At 45.9% G+C, this 15,991-nt stretch overlaps 1 protein-coding gene across 2 annotated transcripts in view; it reads left to right on the top strand.

Moving 5' to 3' along the window:
• Positions 1–15,991, top strand: part of LOC144829132 (glutamate decarboxylase 1-like) — a 927,195-nt gene that overhangs the window by 2,712 nt on the left and 908,492 nt on the right. Inside the window, exon 1 of one of the 2 annotated variants that reach the window (XM_078687955.1) lies at positions 8,398–8,425. The exons of the other annotated variant lie outside the window; for it this stretch is intronic. The gene's annotated coding sequence lies outside the window, so the exon portion shown is untranslated. Of the gene's footprint in view, positions 1–8,397; positions 8,426–15,991 lie in introns of those variants that run through there. 2 annotated transcript variants of the gene reach the window in all.

Here is a 15,991-nt window from a genome sequence, read left to right as displayed (position 1 = left end):
TATCTTAGACCATAAAACATGTGAAAGGATTTGCAGTTAGTGCCTAGCACGACTTTCCCCCTAACGAACACATTTAGATCAAAAGGAATGACTTTGTCTTCTCAGGCCTTTCAGGAATACATAGAACGGCTCCTGCTCCTCTAAAGACATTTAATTTCTTCACTTAAACAATATTCTAACCACTCTTTATAATATACTGCAACACATCTATATAAAACATATATTTCAATTCTATGATTAAATACATTAGAAAAACAATGTTGACCACATTTCATGTCAGTGTAGCAGCACTTTATCTTTACTGTGAATTGCCATGCGGCCTACACATTCTCATTTGTTTGCAGAGTTTCGTTTCACTGAAACACAATCACTTAACATGAGAAACGTGAGGTTTCATATCATTCTAACATTTCTACATTAGTTTTCACACTACTATGAGTATTGTTACTCTTATTTAAACACTCGCCATATTTCACTTCTATGTATAAAACACTTGTGTGCCATATATTTAAACTAATACTACGTGCTTGTAAATATGGTGCACTTATACATTTTTCAGATTTTCCGCTCCCTCAAAAGTTTTGTAACTCAAGGGAGCAGTGTTAAACTTGCGTAGTGCGTAGTTGTATGTAGCACATTCTGACATTTGCAATTTCCTTCCTCATTGGTGCACTTTATTCCTTTCAAGATTCCTTCCTCCATGGGCAAAGGAATGCAAGTGTAAAAGTGAAAATTGCACTTTGAATAATGGCAGTGAAATGCAAGAGCAATGAATTATGGAACAATATAAGGGTTGATTTAACATTGGGCGATAACTATAAATATGTCCAGATAGCGGCAGATGGGATATATCTACTGATTGCTCTTTCTGCCGATTTTCTGAGAGCATTACCAACGCTATGCACATAATTTGGTGACATAAAATCTGACAGCATATACTTCAATGGAGGAGAATGGCCAAAAGTGAATGTACGACCTCCAGTGAGGAAGCAGTGGTGGAATTACTGCCAGTATTAAGTTAGCAGAGGGGTGGTTATTCCGCCAGCGATTCTCCACTGGCATAGAACGGCTAAAAGAAGATTTATCGCACTCGGTGGAGAACTCACCAGTGAAACTAGAGCTGCCTTAGGAATAACATACTGGGGACTTATCACCCCCCTGGGGCACTTTGGTATTACAAAAGGGACCGCAGATGCTTGTGCGGCCACTTCTGTAATACCATTAGTGCTGGCTTTCATGAAGTATCAGCACAATCTGCAGGGGGTGTTCCCTCATTTGCATGGGGGTGTTTCCCATGCGAATGAGGGAATCCTTTGCCTCTGCGCCCACACCATATTACAGGCGAGAGTGCAGAGACAAAGAAGCTGTCAAGAGGCGCACTGACAATGAGCCACCTAAAAGGTCAGTGTGCCTCTTGAAAGCAGCCCTCTGCAGGGGGCAAAAGGGAGTCCTATGGGCCCCCAGACATTTCCTTGCAGGCGGGTGCAGTCACTGACTGCACCCGCCTGCAATGGGAGCTCTAATCCCCATTAAAAGTGAAGCAGGTTAACTGTAACGCGCTGCCTCCAGGGCAACTCGAGTTCGTGGCTGTCCTGGTGACGGCGCTTTCCCCATATTAGGGTGCATTATCATCGTTTGCGCTTGGCGCACATTTTTAAAAGGTTCGCCCAGCGCAAATAATAACAAGGCGCAATATACATAATACGGGCTCCATGTTAATTCTATCAGTGCATTCTCATCTGATGGAAAACGCACCAAAAGTAAGTATACACACCTTTTTCTCAGCCAAACAGATTTACAGTTGCCACCAACCTCTCATTCAGTTCCAGAATATTTGTATTTCAACAGGTCCACTGGCTCGATGTACAAACACAGAGGATGCAAATACTTGTCACAAATAGCATACCAACTTCTTGCGACCAGTCTGTAATATTGCAATGCACCTAATTTATTAATAGGTGAGTTTATGTTTTTTTGCAATAATAATCCACGTTTGTAAAGCACGAATAATCACCCGTATGGGTCTCTAGGCACTGGGGGCCGCCGGGAAGATTAAGCAAGCTATTGCCCAGAGTCACATGGTGCTGGGCTAACCTGCCGCTGGCACCAGGGATCGAACCGTGATCCCCAGATTCCAGCATCAGTCGCCCTGGCCACAACGCCACACCTCTTCCCACAATGCACAAAGGAATTTTATGAGTAGTATATTTATGACTGTGGAGTCTCCACATTCAAGGTAGAGACTCGGTAAAAAAAGATATGCAGTTGTAACGAAACTACTTGTAAAATTCCCATGTGAATTGTGAAAAATCGTAAACTTACACAAAAGTGTAAACTTACCTTTGTGACTCAGGCCCAAAGTATCCCCTCCACACCTATACCAGATATCACATCATAATATAGAGGGATATAATTTTAAATAGTGCAGGCCTATTGGCTTTGTCACATGTCACCACATCAATATATATGTCCAGCCTATTTACTTTTTAAGGAGTCATCACATCATTCTATAAGGCAAGCCTATTGGCTTTGTCGAGGAGTTACCACAATAAAATACACATACTCCACATGTTAAAAGCCACCATTATGTCACAGAAATCAATAACCTTGTGTAAATGCAATAAATAATGTCATTAAAACATTTTAAAATATACCTGTGTCTTTTTTATACATTTTTATGCCCCATAAAATGTAGCCATAGATCCAACCCCCAGAGGTCACTGCATTCCAAGGCTGTAGAACGAAAATTGCAGCATTAGGGGTATTTAACATTTAAGCAGAAATCCTGGGTGGTTCTCTACTCTCTGATCGTGCAGACGTAGGGACAGTATTTTTCACAATTTCCTTGGGGGGGAGGGGCTGATGCACTCTTGCATCCCACTGCACACTCTCTTTTTATGTTGGCGATACCACTGTCATCCTGGAACCTCCACATATGAGAAAAAACTGGGGCACAGAAAGCCCTCCATGGCATCTTGGGCATTATGGCGCTCCCATAAGGGAATGTGAATACATGACGAGTGACTCCAGACGTACTTACTTTTCACTGCGCTGGGTTTACCACAACATATATATTTTTTTCTTCTATTTTGGTGTGGGAGCCCTGTCCCATCCGCGCACCATGACTTCCCATCTCATTGGGGACAGCTAAGGGAGCCCATCCATGGCTGCCCTTGCTAGTTCCCCACCTGGCCAGCCTTCTTAACTGCCGGTACATGAGCCGGCTGTGTGCTTCTCCCCTTTCTCCCCTGGCTTCTTCATGTGGGAAGGGTGTTTTTTTATGGTAGCCACCCACTAACCCAGCACAGGCACTGGGAGGGGGGTCGAGCCTACCACAGTTAGGAGGAGCCCTGTCTCCTCTTTTGCTGGGGCCTGTAGAAGGGATGCTGGGCGCTTACCTATTCTCGGGGAGTGTAATGTCCCTCCACATCTTCTGCTTAGGTCAGGGGCCCTCAGATGGGGTTCTAGACCCTTTTCCTCTGTCTTAGAGGGGCAGACAGCGCTTGTGCAGTTTTCTTGTTTGGCAGGAGCCCACGAGATGGGGTCCTAGGCCCCCTATGTTTGAACCAGGATAAGGGTTGGGATTCCCTGGCCATGAGAGCCCTAGGAAGTGGACCCCACACAACCCACTCCCAGGGTTCATTAATTATAAATACCTTGCTTCAAACCCAGGTAGTGGCCCACCCTGGGAGTTTCTTAGTAGTTGACAATGGAGCTCCATGTTCTCCGGTCCTTGGCTGGGGTCAAAGGTTTTCTCCTTCTCCTGCTCGTATCTCTGTCCCCATTTGCCTGTTTCACATGAACTTGGGCTCATTTCACTACTGCGGGCAAACCCTAGCTCCCTGGAGCCTTTTCCTCACACCTCCGGGACTCTAAGGTTGCACCCTTTGCAGGGAGATGCTTCCACTGGTTTCCTGCACCATCATTCCTCCTTTTTCTTGTCTTCTGGTACTCAGGGGATATAAGCAGACCAGCTTCCCTGATCCTGGAGAGACTCACTGGCCCTGAGGTCAACTGTAGGCAGAGTCCTAGTCTATTAGGGCATCAGGGGACTTTTTCTTCAAGTTTTCCATGGTGCTACCACAGTCCGGTTCCACTGTCCAACTCCAACAAAAACCACGATCCCTCGCTTGTGCAAGATGTTTTAAATAGGAGTGGAACATTGTATAACTCAGGCACCCCTATTGTTCATGGTGGCACCATGCAAAAGTCACTGGTGACATCTCCTCCGGAGGCCTCAGTTCCACCCCTCGCTAACATCAAGGACAGCACCTTTCCCACCAAAACTTTAAAGAAGAGTTTCCTCCTATGTTGGTTCCATTTTTCTGGGCATTGCCCTTTGTTCAGTGGGATTGGGCTTTACCAGCCCTGGTAAAGTATGACAGGTAATTAACCTTGCAGATTTTCTTCCCCACCTCTTCTTCCTCAGGAGCTGAGGGAAGCACTGTTAATTATTTTTTGGTGTGAAAGGAGGCCTGTGTTCCCTCTTCTGGGGAGAGGAGTAGTATACTTGGCCCAGTACAGTGATAAAAGGCTTGGACTCAGATCCTGAGCTGATTCAGAGAAATCTGTAAATTCTGGACGACACATAAGGGGGTCGATTCCGATTCAGGGAAAAAAGTGTCCGTCCGAATCGTATCCGGAGCCTTCTCCGTACGAATCGTACACGTCTGTCCGAATCGCGTAGTACGATTCGTATGGACAGTTGCCGTCTGAATCGTCGCGACCCATACGAATTGCACTGGAGATTCCGTACGACTCGTACCCTCACAGTGGACCGTACGATTCGTAAACATGCTGTACGGCCCGACGAGTACGATCCGGACCGTGGAATGGAGACGCGATTTGTACGGTACACGTCAGGTAAGATCGATTCGTATGCAGGGTCACACATTTACATACACACCGTACGGTGCGTACCCCTGTGATCATGGGGTGTACGCACCGTACCCCATGATCGCAGGGTGTACCCACCGTACACCCTGCGATCATGGGGTACAGTGCGTACACCCCATGATCGCAGGGGTACGCACCGTACCCCTGCGATCATGGGGTGTACGCACCGTACCCAGGGGGGTCCGTTCCGTACCTGTTTCGAGGCGTTCTCTGCTTTTCCGACAGTTTTCAGCTCCCGTAGGAAAAGAGTCGTACGGAGGGTCGGCGGGACGAATCGTACTTGCTGGATCGGGAAAACCTGCTTCAAACCGTACAAACGTCGCTTGCTGCGTGTTCCGGCGGCGATTCATACAGGAATTCGAGTCGAACGGTTCCTGGTACGATTCGTACGTGGAGCTGCATTGGGTGAGAATCGTACTACGTCGTACGTACGGGGACGTTGCAGGGTACGATTCGTACGGGAAAAAGACCCCGAATGGGAATCGGCCCCAAGGTGTAATTACATGATCTTGGGACCAGCATAGTCAAACATGTTTCACCCTATTTCCATGCCTAACTGGACTTTGTAAGTCTAAGGAAAACAAAACTGCACTCTATGGTAGATTTCCCCATATGTATGATACAGTGTCACGGCAGACAAAATAGTACACCATACTAAGTTTACCTATGAGTGCCCACTAATATTATAATGCCTATCCCAGGTCAACATCTAACTGTGGAAAGACCCCCTTTATCAGACTACCTGTGTGCATTTACTAAGCTGCTCAAATGGAACTAATAAACAAGAGATGGAGTGAAGAGGTGAAAACAGAAAGCGAATTCGTCCTCCTCTATAGTTCATGAAAAACCAAAAAGAATCCACCCTGAACACAACAAATAATATCCTTCCAAAGTATATTTACCACTGTTCATGAAATGTGTGTTCCCTACCAATGTATAGGGAAACCCAATGTATTGTTAAAATAACCCTCACCCACTAAAAGGCCCCTTGGTGGCATGCTTCATCATTGGGTTTTACGACCAACGAAATGCAGGAGCACTCAGGAGTGAATATATTATGTGTAATGTGAGGGTGGAAGGGTCAGAGTGAGAATAGTGAAGTTAAAAAATACCTGCCTATGTGGAAAATTAATATTTAATATTCCTTCTAGTTGGTATTGGTAAAAAAGTGGAGTGGAGGTTGTATGCTGTGATGGGCTACCACCTCTCTCTGCGTCTTCGTTGATCGTAGCACACCCTGTCCTGCAGCAGGCGGGAAGAACCCAATCCTTCCAATCCCATCCCTTCCTGCTGTTGTTAATATCTGCTCTTTGTCATATTGCTTTAGGAACTTTTGACCTTTTTAGCCTGTTGATTTGTTGTCAGTCTTTCTGCTGTTGTTAATATCTGCCCTTATTACTTTGTATCTGAAACAGAACCTGGTGAGATCCACACAAGTCACCCCATCCTGGATTCCCTTGGGTGTTTATTATTAAAAAATGTACAGGGTTGCTAGGTTTTCCTAGGTGCCGGATGTTCTAGGGCCCAAAATCCAAAGCTGAGCACATTGCGAAAAAAGGATCAGTTTCCAGTGGAAAAATGTGATGTGCCCACATTGTGTTTTGGGTAATTTCCTGCTGTGGGCACTAGGCGTAGCTACCCACACATGTGAAATACCGTTTTTTATCGGGAGACTTTGGGGAATGCTGGGTGGGTGGAAGTTTGTTACTCCCCGTAGATTCCACAACTTTCCATCACAGAAATGAGAGGGAAATGTTTCTTTTCGACAACGTTTGAGATGTGCAAGGGATTATGAGTAACTGAACCTGTTGATAGCCACAAGTTACTCTATCATGGATTCCCCTGGATGTCTAGTTTACAGATTTGGTATGTATCCCCAGGTGTCGGTTGAGCCAATGCCCAAAATCTACAGCTAGCCACATTGCGAAAAAACTGTAGGTTTTCAGTGGAAAAATGTGATGTGCCCACATTGAAATTTGAGCCATTTCCTGTTTTGCGCACTAGGCCTGCCTACACAAGTAAGGTACCATTTTCATCAGGAGACATAAGGAAAAACAAAATAGTAGAACAAGGGTTATTATCAATTGTCTTTCTATGCATTTCTACCTTCCAAATCTAAGTCAGTTGGTAAAAAAGAAGTCATTTTGAAACATACCCTCTAATTCACATGCTAATATGGGTACCCACTATTCCAGAGACGCACAAATAACCACTGCTTCTGAATTCCATATCTTGTTACCATTTCAGAAATACATAGGTTTCCTTGATACCTATTTTTCACTCTTTATATTTTACCAAACGAGTTGATGTATACCAGGTACACAATGAAAAAACATTTTAAGGTGCAGCTCAGGTACCTTGGGTTCTTGGTGAACCTACAAGCCCAATATATCCTCACACCTAGAAGGGTCACATGGACGTAACGGTATATTGCTTTCAAAATTCTTCCATGGTTGGAAGAAGTGGCAGGTGAAAATGTAGGCACAAATGGCTGTTTTTTAACTAAATTTCAACAGTCCTTTATGGGATTCATTATTAGGTGTACAGCCATTTCTGCCACTAACTGGAAAGAGGTTGAAAGCATAAAAAATAGGAAAAATATGCTATGTACCAGTAAAATGCAAAACCTGTATAGAACATTTTTGTTTTCTGACAAAGGTACCTGAAAGCTGGGAAGATGGTTATGTTAGCTCCATAAACCCTTCATTGACACCATTTGCATGGCAAAAAAATGGCAGCAGGTTTTCCCCCCAAAAAACAAATGTGGCTGTATTTTGGTTAATTTCTCAGGTCCCCTCCAGGGAATCCACTAACTCTGGGTACCATTCAAATCCTTAGGATATTTGGAAAAAAGGACGCAAATTTGGCATGGTTACCTAATGTGGATAAAATGATGTGGGACCTAAATGCAAACTACCCCAAGAAGCCCAAAAACAGGCTTCACGGTGTTGGAGGCCTGGCAGCATAGGAGTTAAATTAAAGATGGAAGCAATTTCTACAGGGAAAGTTGATTTTTCCTGAAACATTAGTGACAGCATATGGTAAATCACTGATTGTAAAATTCAATGGTAGGGTCAGAAGCACATTGAGAAGCAAAACCTATTTTGCCGGAAGGTACAAACTCATATGTGCCTGGAGTGCAACTGAGTCAATAGCAACCTGCATAGAAATGTACCTTAACCCCTTCCATGCTCATGATGGAACGGTTCCGTCATGAGCGTCGGTTGAGCTGTGCTCATGACGGAACCGTTCCGTCATGAGCCCATAGGCTCATTAGAACCTTCAGCACAGCGCGAAAATTCACGCCGCGCTGAAGGGGTTAAGAAAGAGTAAACAGGTACAAAAAAAAATCTCTACTATTAATGTTAATTAAATTCCTGTACTGCAATGCTTATTAGAATCAAAACCCCGGAGGAGTGTTTCAAAGCAAATAACCAAAAGGTTTTATTTATAAGATTTTCCCAGGCTCTCTTTCCTCATTACTGCTAAAGAGAAGCGGCAGGGAAATGTGAGAGGGCTTCTGGAAATGGTAAGAGACTTTTGCTCACTGACTAATAATACTTTACTTTTTAAGGAGAGTTTTGACTTAGCTGTATACATTTTCTTTGTAGGTTATTTTTGCTTTCATGTTTTTGGGGTTTGAGTTTTTTGTTCATTTTATTTTTTGAAGTTACGCTATCTACCTAATTTTAAAATGAAACATGACATAGAGGTTTGAAATTCCTATTAATGTTTCGGGCCAAGAAAAACAAATTCTCATGCTGATTGTATCCACTGAACTAAGTAGACCCAGCCATGTGCAGCACAAAGCCTTTGGCTACCAATTTATTATGCACACTTTGTTTGCTAGAAGAAGATTGTCTGCTGCAAATACAAGATGTGCAACCATATCCATATGATAGTCACAACTGTATATACAATTCATTTCTATAGGGTGGAGTGGTCTAAAGGAAACACATTAAGCTGTAAACTCAGTTTGCCATACTGCCACTAGTACTAGTATAAACATGTCAGTGTGTTTGCAAATTGTAACAATTTTTGGTAGGTAAATGGTCCTAGAATATATGCAAATATATGCAGAAGAATAGAAGCAACATTGATGATTTTTTTCAAAACAAAATGTACCCATATATTATTTGTGATTTGTAAAAACAAATGGATGAAATTTAAATGTTTTTTTCTTAAATTATCTTGCATTTTTTAAGAACAATTTCAAATACCATTTCTATAAGGCATCATTTAATAAACAATGTTAGATGCATGGCAGTATTTTTTTTTAATAGTTGCTGATAACCATTGTGAAACCACTTGTGCTATATTTAAAAAATAGCAATTGGAGGCCCCATTTTCAAAAAGTGACAAAACTGCACCTGCAGTTCTGTTATTCTTCACTGGTACTGGAATACCAGAGAGTCTACACAAAAAGGCCTGCCGAGCATGCTCCTAGCAAACATTTGTGATTCCCATTTTGACAAACTTATTCCTTTTTCTCCAGTGGGAAAACATTCACCCCCCCCCCCCCCATGGAAAAATCCTTTTCTTACCCCTCACCTTATTTTTGGAGGCGATTGTTTCTTCCCACCTTGAAAAAATGTGTCTCCTAACCTTGTCATTAGTAAATATACCAGATTTTTCCAGCAAGTGCATGGGTTTGGGGAGGATTGGTAACTGCCCTTAAACATGTAGATTTGTGGATGGCTACAAGTGAAAAGAGCAGTCTAGAACTGCACCACTAGTCACCAGCCTCTTTTAGAAGATTTGATCACATGAACATATTCATGGAAGTTCTTTTGTACATGTCAGCCAAGCTTTAATGTGTAACATCTGTAAGAATCAATCCCATTTATTTTGATTCTGACAAGATCATAGAGAGTTCATCTAGCTGTAAAATGTAAGCCAGTCATTGATCAAGCACTTGGTATGTGATCACACAAACAAGGGAACTGATGCACAATAACATGAGGTGTTTTGCCTTCGAAGTATACAATATGTTCAAGTGCAGAACGTCTTGCTGATCTTCTGCTGAGTGGTCTTGCTGATCTGCTGGCAGCTTAAACACTGTGCAGCAAATATAATCAGAGTATATTTGGAGTATATATCTATAGTTAAATGCACATTTGATAAATTATCATGATGCATACACAATACAGGAAAACATGAAACACTTAGGGGCAGATTTACAAGCCCCTTGCGCCACTTTTGCGTCACTTTTCCCATGTTAAAAGTGATGCAAAAGTGGCGCAAGGGGCTTGTAAATCTGCCCCTTATTTTCTAAAAAATAATCAAACGGTTAATTGATGGTCAAAGTCATGTGTGTTATTGTAAATCAAGTGAAAGAGCAAAGGCATGCTCGTTCTCGGGTGTCTCTTCAGGAGATTAATCGGGAACCAATATGTCAAAGGCATATCAGGGATTTGGTCTGTTACATTGTTTTGAGTCTACTACTGCCATAGTATCTGTGATCCCTGACTGATAAATAGGAATAGAGTTAAAAGTGAGTCAGAATCTAGGTTTAGGAAGGAAGGATCACGGATGTCAGTAGTTGATCCAAAACTTTATCAATTGGTCCAATACTGAAATTAATTGAGTGCCCAGTCACTGTGGGGCTAGCGAAACAACCATTACAATGTAGTCATTACAATGCAGAACCTTCACAATGCAGTCATTACAACGCAGCATCCTTTACATCGCATACCATTACACCACAGCCATTACAACGTAAGCCCGTAAAAACCCATGCAATTACAATGCTTTATAAGGTAAGTAATGGGAAATAGTAATTTTTACCCCATACTATCCAACACTTACCCTACTGTTGCACTCACTGGAGTGGGAATAGTAATATTTACCCCTACACTATCCAACACTTACCCTACTTTTGCACTAACTGGAGTGGGAATAGTAATTTTAACCCTACACTATCTAACACTTACACTGCTGTTGCCCTAAAAGTATTATGTGTTGTAATTGTATGCGTGGTAATGGAACGCGTTGTAAGTGTAGTTTCTAAAAATGTGTTGTGATGGCATGCGTTGTAAAATCATGCGTTGTAATGGATGTTGCGATGTAAAAACCTTATTGTAAAGGCATGAGTTGTAAAAGTTTGTGTTGTAACGTGTCCTATTCTGGGGATACGGTCATGACCACTGAACTGCCATTTTCAGATGGAACAGAGGTGGAATTGTTAAAGTAATGCTCAATCTGACCGTTTTTAGGTGGTTGAGTACCACACAGTTTAGATCCACAGTTGTTTAATGGGTCAAAGTCTAACTCCTATGTTAGACTAATGTTCAGGGCAATACTGGCCGTAGCAGGTACCGGGCATTTCCCCGGTGGGCCGCTAGGGTGGGGGCCGGTTTTGGGCACCTAGGGGCCATTTTTGTCACCAGAGGTCGGCATTGTTGGCCCCGGTAACCAAATCGGCCGAAACCGGCCCTCGCAAGTGGCTGTACCTCCCTCCCTCACCCCAGGGGAGGTTCGGCCGAGCAGTTTGCCAGGGCCAGTTTTGGTTCCCAGTCCGGCCCTGCTTCGGTTGACTTCTTCTAGGCCAATGCTTGATTATTGGTGCTAAGAACTTTTATATATATGATAAAATGGATGTAAATAAACAGGTTAATTGCATACTACGATTATTGCAGAGGAAGAGATAGCTGCCAGATCCAAGACTGAATTCTCTGTCTCCAGTAGTGTCTTTTAATCACCTAATGACTTTTAATAATCAGTGCAAGAAAAATCCAGAAAGATTCTATAATAGAAACATTATATAGTTGAAACAAATGGGGCTCCTTTCAAAGCTCAACTCACTTCTGAGTGAATGATTTAAAGTAAATTTGCCAAAGCAATTTACAAGACACTTTCTTAGAAGCTACATTATGAAAAAGAGTAGTGGTACAATTAGAAACATGATGTATCCTCAATTCTGCTATAACCAGGACTCCTGCAAACACAAGGAGATGATGGACGGAGCGCTGAAACTTTTTAGACACTCACGCCCAATGACAGATCTGGGTTGAATCCATCATCATTCTTTAGCTCAGTTCGCCACCCCAGTTCAGACCCAGCTATATTCAAATCAGCTTTGATCCAGTGCCTCATGGAAACAGTCCGGCCCGAACTGCCAAGCCAGGAATTCCCTGAACTGGAAACAAGCATCCTGGGACTGGTTTCGGGGTACACCCCTCATCAGCCAGGCTAGCTTGAATCCAGTGGCAAAATGAGTAAGGGACCCACGTCTGGGCATACTCTGCCAACTTAGGGCGAACCAAGCAAACACAAGGAGATGATGGTTGGAGCACTAAAACTTTTCAGACCCTCACCCCAAGTCACAGATCTGGGTTGAATCCATCATCGTACTTTAGCTCAGTTCGCCACCCCAGTTCAGACCCAGCTATATTCAAATCAGTCTTGACCCTGTGCCTCATGGGAACAGGCTAGCCCGAACTGACAAGCCAGGTGTTCCCTGGACTGGAAACACGCATCCTGGGACTGGTTTCGGGGTACACCCCTCATCAGCCGGTCTAGCTTGAATCCAGTGGCAAAGTGAGTAAGGGACCCAAGTCTGGGCATACCCTGCCAACTTAGGGCGAACAAAGCAATTTACAAGACGCTTTCTTAGAAGCTACATTATGAAAAAGAGTAGTGGTACAATTAGAAACATGCAGCCTGATTCATGAAGCAAAATTGCGCCCGCAATGGCTGCGAAAAAGGAATTGCGGGTGCAAAATACGGAATCGGCATTCAAGAACAAAAAAGCCATTTCGCTAAAACAGAATAGCGATTATAATAGCGATTACGCAATACTAGTCGCAGACTCCGGGTAGTCGAGCATTAGCGATACGGAAATAGCGACCAACCACGGAATCTGCGAAATGAATAGCGAAACGCAATATTGTCTCAATCGGCATTCATGAAAAAAATACAATAGCGAAAAAGCGCAAAATCGCACGTTTGCGCGGCGCAATTTAAGGACAACTCAAAGCAGGTGGTAACCATAAAAGCCATGATTAAGTAGAATTTGAAAAACTGTTGGCCAATCACCAACAGGTCCAGGCCTGACCAATCACACATAAGGACATTCAGCAGCAGCATTAGGCGTTCCACAATGCCAGGGATGTACATGGTGGTGAGGTGGCGAAGGCTACAGCGAGCAGCACGGAGGAGACGCATGAGGCAGGAAAGGATTTACCGGCAGCGGGTCACCTTGCTGGGCCAAACCAGAGAACAGATTTATGCTAAATACAGGCTGAATGGGGAAATGATCACCTGGCTGATACAAGAACTCGACCCCATCATGCAGCACCCAACAAGGCGAAACAATTCTGTGCCCACACATGTGCAGGTATTGTGCAGCCTGCACCTCCTGGCCTCCGGCAGTTTCCAGGGCATAGTAGCCGCTGCTGGGGGGATATCCCAGCCCACCATGTCACGCTGCCTCCACACTTTTGTTGACGCCATGCTCAGCCAGCTCCACCGCCACATCACATTTCCCACGAGCCAACAGGAATTGGACCTGACAAAACTACAATTTTACAATGTCGCCCATTTTCCCCATGTCCTCGGCTGCATAGACTGTACCCACGTCGCCATCTGCCCACCAGCTGCCACGGAGTATATGTACCGCAACAGGAAGTCCTACCACTCCCTCAACATACAGATGGTCTGCAATGCCAAGACCATCATCACTGACATTGTGGCCCAGTACCCAGGGAGTACCCATGACTCCTTTATCTTCAGGCACAGCGGACTCCACACACGACTGCTCAGGGGAGAGTTTGGGGAAGGACACCTACTTGGCAAGTACACTTTGTCGACAATGTCACATTGCTATGAAGTAACTGCGCTGCACAGGCAATCAACATCTGCTCCTCTCATTCAGGTGACAGTGGCTACGCCCTACGGGAATACCTCCTGACCCCTTACCTCAACCCTGCCACACCTCAGCAACGGCGCTACAATGTTGCGCACATCCGGACAAGGAACTGTATAGAAAGGACATTTGGCCTGCTCAAGAGCAGGTTCCGTATACTGCACAAGACAGGTGGGGCCATGTATTACAGTCCTGCAGCGTGCTGCCGCATTGTGGCTGTCTGTGCAATGCTTCATAACATTGCAACCAAGCGCCGGATACCTGTTGACATCTCAGGCAGTGAATCTGAGGGGGACGACCGGCCACCAGCACATGCGCACCATGCACGCGGGGAGAACCCAGCTGAAGGCCACAGACGTCGCAACCACATCACAGCGAACAATTTCTAGCCCACCCTCTTCCCCCACCCCACATATCACAATTGCATGCAAAATGTAATGATTACACAAGGCTAATGTGTGCAGCAAAATAAATGTATTTGTTTCATTCACAAGAAAAAGGTTATGAGTTCAACTATTTACAAATTACAGTATTCCTGCATACTGCAGTGTGAAGGTTCATGGCAGGCTTAGCGTCAGCCTGTGCCAGTGTCCCTCAGACAGTGTCAAAGGCGCCTCCGGCGCGTAATGCCCAGGCGCCTGTGAGGCTCATCCTCATCCTGGGCACCTGTACCAGGCGTTGCCCTGGTGCTGCGCCTAGGTAGCGGGACCTGTGTGGCAGATTGGCTGCTCAAGCTGGAGGCACCCTCACTGGCATCGTCACCCCCTACAGTGGCCGGTAGCACAGGTGTGTGAAGTGCCGTTACGGCGGTGGTTAGGTGCTCCAGGACCCTGGTTATGTCCTCGCAGCACTGGACCAGTTGGTGCTGCTGGGTGAGTGAGCGCCGCGACAACTGGGTGGTGGCATTTGCTGCCACATAATTTGACCTACTATAGGCCGACAGCCGGCTCATAAGCTGGTGGTGGCGCCTGCTTGCTACACTGCGGTGCTTGATGAGCGCAGCAGTGTTCTCCTCCATGGCTGCAGTCATGCGGCCCATGGCCGCCGTCATGCGGTCCATCCGGTCTCCAACTCCCGCCACATTGCGGCCAATTTTGTGCAGCTGGAGCTGGATGGCACCTTGCTGCTGCGACTGGCGCTGGTGGATTCTGAGCATGCGCCGCTCTACGCTCATACAGGCATGGAGATGCCCATTGCCCCTCCTGCTGATCGGCCGCTGTGTTGCCGCTGTCGCAGGCCCAGATCTCGTTGCACGAGCTGCAGGTGGTGTCGCAGCAGGTGTTGCTGGTGCGGCAGGAACTGGAGGCACATTAGTGGGGTGCCTGGCTCTGGCTGCCGGTGGGCCGGCAGATGCAGGAGCAGGTACGGTGGGGGGCCTGGCCTTGGCAGCCGGTGGGCCGGCAGATGCAGGAGCAGGTACGGTGGGGGGCCTGGCCTTGGCAGCCGGTGGGCCGGCAGATGCAGGAGCAGGTACGGTGGGGGGCCTGGCCTTGGCAGCCGGTGGGCCGGCAGATGCAGGAGCAGGTACGGTGGGGGGGCCTGGCTGCTGGTGTTGGTGCAGCGGCACGGGCTGGTGCCTGGGTTTCGGGTTGTGAATCCTCCTCCTGGGCCTCCTCATCAATCTGCAGCCTCTCGCAGTCACTGCTATCTGCGCCACCTGTGAGGGTAAGTGGATACTCATTAGTTGCATGTGACTGTCAGACGTGCAGATGTTACATGCATGCTGGGTGACATTCCCTGGATGGCTGTGGATTTGCGTACTTTGGAACCTTTCTGGCTGCATTGTGGTACTACTACATTGTGGACATACTACATCTCCCACAATGCTTCAGGGCATTTCCTGATGCACAACAAAGGCATGACTAAGGGCCAATGAGTGAGCCTATTTGGTCAGGGACGGTCATAGGGGACAGGGTCGCAATCGCATGCCACTTACCTTGGGTGTCTTGGGTGGGGCGGGAGGAGTCCAGAGGGGTCACGCCAACGCACGCCTCCCTCTCCAAGGTGTTCTCGACCTGGTCCTCCAGGGGTGTGTTGGGTGGGACTGTCGGTCCGCCACCTCCAGTGCCCGATGCCTCACCAAGGCGCTCCGCCACCCTCTCCTTGGCACGACCTCGGAGGTCATACCAGCGCTTCTTTAGCTCCTCCAATGACCTGTCGGCCACACCCACCGAGTTTACGCTGGAGGCTATTCCCAGCCAGATCCTCCGCTTGTCCTGCTCTGGGACC

The sequence above is a fragment of the Lissotriton helveticus genome, chromosome 4_1 (assembly GCF_964261635.1).
Source record: "Lissotriton helveticus chromosome 4_1, aLisHel1.1, whole genome shotgun sequence".
In the NCBI taxonomy this organism is placed as follows: domain Eukaryota; kingdom Metazoa; phylum Chordata; class Amphibia; order Caudata; family Salamandridae; genus Lissotriton; species Lissotriton helveticus.
Note: the sequence above shows the minus strand (reverse complement) of the source record. Positions and strands in the feature narration are given on the sequence as shown.